We start from the raw sequence: 3,374 nt of genomic DNA, 5'->3' as shown, positions 1-3,374 counted from the left end.
TCAAGATCCAAAGGCCCAGACCCAAGACTTGAAGAGCCAACTTGAAGAGTAGAAGAGTAGTATATATATGAGTAGCTTTGAATTAAATTGGGAGATGGAAAATATAGGGAGCCTCTGGGCATAGAATTACTCTCTGTATTTACTTTCTCTGCACTTCTAGTATCATCATGTATTCTCCATCTTTGTTTTCATTTTCCAGAGCTATGAACAACTAAACCCCTTTCATTGGGTTTGGGAGCTCTGTTGTAATTTAATGGATCAATACTAGTTTTCACTATTCTTCTTCTCTCTTTTCTCTTGATTTTACTTGAAAGCTTTCGATCTTCATCCAATTGGGTAGTTATCTTGGAAAAGAAGCTATTCATACTTGGATCTCTTCTGAACCTTGAAAGAGGAATGAAGAAATCATGCTAGAAATGCTTTCTCATGCTGGACCAAATTGGGTTTGGATGGATATGTGACTATAATCTTCTCAACACTTGATTTGGGAAATGCATGTGGTATAATCAGTGACCATACTTCATCTCTTCTCATGAGCAATTGACCAAGGAATTGGCTATTGATCAAGATTTGAGAGATTGAATTACAAGAAATTGTAATTCAATCACTTAAGATTGCCAAGGAGATCAATGAGTGCATTGATTGAGGAAGAGATGAAAATGAAATTGATCCGGAGAATGCAACATCTCCTAAGCCCAATGAACCCCCATTTCTGATCTTACCCATTCTCTTTAATTTCTGTTACTTACTTTTATGAGCAATTCCCCCATTCCCATTTACAATTCTGCAATTTACTTTCAGTCATTTACTTTCAGTTCTTTAATTCTAGCATTTACTTTTTTTGTCATTTACCTTCCCGCCATTTTATTTTCTGCAATTCTAAACTCAAATCCTGGATTCGCTCAACTAGAACATTCCTCTAAGTAAAGTTGCTTGATCAATCAATCCTTGTGGGATTCGACCTCACTCTATTGTGAGTTTTTACTTGACGACAAATTCGGTACACTTGCCGAAGGAAATTTGTTATGAGACAAGTTTTCCGTGCATCAAGTTTATGGCGCCGTTGCCGGGGTTTGATTGTGCATCAACAATGATTAAATTGGAAGATAACTAGATTGAGCATTTTATTTTTTGTTTGATTTAATTTTCTGTTTGAGTTATTTACTTTCTGTTTTAGTTAATTTCTTCCCTTCCCCTTACTTTTTCTTTGTTATTTACCATTCATTTCACTAACCCACTAACTGTTTGATATATTGCATCACTCACACTAACAGTAATTCTGACAGATATACTTTCTGCACCTATTCTCTTTGCTTGTACTTGTTGGTTGTATGACAGGGAGAAGAAGCGGGGCTTCAACTTTCTTTGATTCTGAACCTGAAAGAACCTTCCTTAGACTAAGGAGGGAGGCAAGAGAAAAACGTGTAGTTGGTGCTGAAGAAGAGGAGGAACACTTTGAGGAATACTTTGAACCAAACATGGAAGAAAACATGGAAAACCATCATGAAGAAGAGACTTACAACCATGGCGGAAGAGGTCGAGCAAATCATGCTGGGGAGGATAGAAGAGTTTTAGGCTCTTACATCAATCCAAACCCAGGAAACTGTGGAAGTAGCATTCAAAAGCCAACCATCCATGCCAACAATTTTGAACTAAAACCACAGCTCATCACCCTTATTCAGAACAACTGTTCGTTCGGAGGAAGTGTCCAAGAAGACCCCAATCAACAGCTAACCACATTCCTGAGAATATGTGACACAGTGAAGTCTAATGGTGTTCATCCTGACGCCTATAGACTGCTCTTATTTCCATTCTCACTCAAGGATAAGGCAGCCAAGTGGCTGGAGTCTTTCCCAAAGGAGAGCTTGACAACTTGGGAAGATGTGGTGAACAAATTCTTAGCAAGATTTTACCCTCCTCAACGAATCAATAGGCTGAGAGCTGAGGTCCAAACTTTCAGGCAACAAGATGGTGAGACTCTGTATGAAGCATGGGAGAGGTTTAAAGACCTAACAAGGAGGTGTCCACCTGACATGTTCAATGAATGGGTGCAGCTGCACATTTTCTATGAAGGGCTCTCCTATGAGTCAAAGAAGGCAGTAGACCATTCATCCGGAGGATCTTTGAACAAGAAGAAGACCATTGAGGAGGCCATAGATGTCATTGAAACTGTAGCAGAGAACGACTACTTCTATGCCTCCGAAAGAGGGAACACAAGAGGAGTAATGGAGCTAAACAATGTAGATACTCTGCTGGCCCAAAATAAGCTCATTACCCAGTAGCTGGCTGACCTCACCAAGAAGATGGAGAGGAACCAAGTAGCAGCAATCTCCACTTCATCAACAACCCAAGAAGGAGTGAATGAAGAAGCAGAGGGTAGTCAGGAGCAAGCCAACTATATTGGGAATTCACCTAGGCAAAACCATGATCCATACTCCAAGACCTATAACCCTGGATAGAGGAATCACCCAAACTTTGGGTGGGGAAATCAACAAGACCAAAGCCTTGATCAAAGACGCCCAAATCCAAACAATGTAGCCCACCAACACTTCACATCTAGACCATATTAACACCCCCATAACAGCACCTCTCCATATCCATATCAAAACCAAAATAACTCACCTCATCCTTCCATCTCTAATCATGATCTACAATCATTGGATGACAGAATCTCAAAGATTGAGAATCTACTTGAAGGCATAAGCAAAGAGATTCAAGATAGTAAAGCGTTCCGAGAAGAGGTGATGTCCAATATGCAGAATCAGGATGCTGCCATCAAGAAACTTGAGACACAAATTGGCTACTTATTCAAGCAAATTTCCAGCCACAACCTTCGTAGTAATACTAGCTCAACACAAAGGGAGGAGTGTCAGGCTATCACCCTTAGGAGTGGGAAGGAACTGAAGGAAACCCCCCAGAAACCACAAGAAGAGGACTCAAATAAAGAGGAAGAAGAGCAGGACGAAGCTCGAGTTCCCACTTTGAGTTCACAAAAAGGGGAAGGAGTGCTGAAGCCAGACGCCCCAAGAGTCCCATACCCTCAGCAATGAAAGAAGAAAGGGGATGACAATCAGTTTTCGAGATTTTTGGAAATCTTCAAGAAACTGCAAATCAACATACCCTTTACTGAAGCAATAGAACAAATGCCACTCTACGCCAAGTTCTTGAAGGAGCTCATGACTAAGAAGAGAAGCTGGAAGAATAAAGAGACTGTGATACTAACCGAAGAATGTAGTGCTATCATTCAGCATAAACTACCCCAAAAATTGAAGGATCCCGGGAGTTTTCAGATCCCTTGTATTATAGGAGAAATCACAGTGAAAAAGGCTCTTTGTGACTTAGGAGCCAGCATCAATTTGATGTCGGTAGCTATG

At 40.5% G+C, this 3,374-nt stretch overlaps 1 non-coding gene across 1 annotated transcript; it reads right to left on the bottom strand.

Annotated features, from left to right (window-relative positions):
• Positions 1-1,931: 1,931 nt before the first annotated feature.
• Positions 1,932-2,035, bottom strand: LOC148570751 (small nucleolar RNA R71). The gene has a single exon (XR_015907814.1). It is a non-coding gene; the product is annotated as a small nucleolar RNA R71 (small nucleolar RNA).
• Positions 2,036-3,374: the final 1,339 nt, after the last annotated feature.

The sequence above is a fragment of the Arachis ipaensis genome, chromosome B3, assembly GCF_059453495.1.
Source record: "Arachis ipaensis isolate K30076 ecotype BB chromosome B3, ASM5945349v1, whole genome shotgun sequence".
NCBI classification, from domain to species: Eukaryota; Viridiplantae; Streptophyta; class Magnoliopsida; order Fabales; family Fabaceae; genus Arachis; species Arachis ipaensis.
The sequence above is the reverse complement of the archived record's forward strand: the minus strand, read 5'-3'. Positions and strand labels throughout refer to the sequence as shown.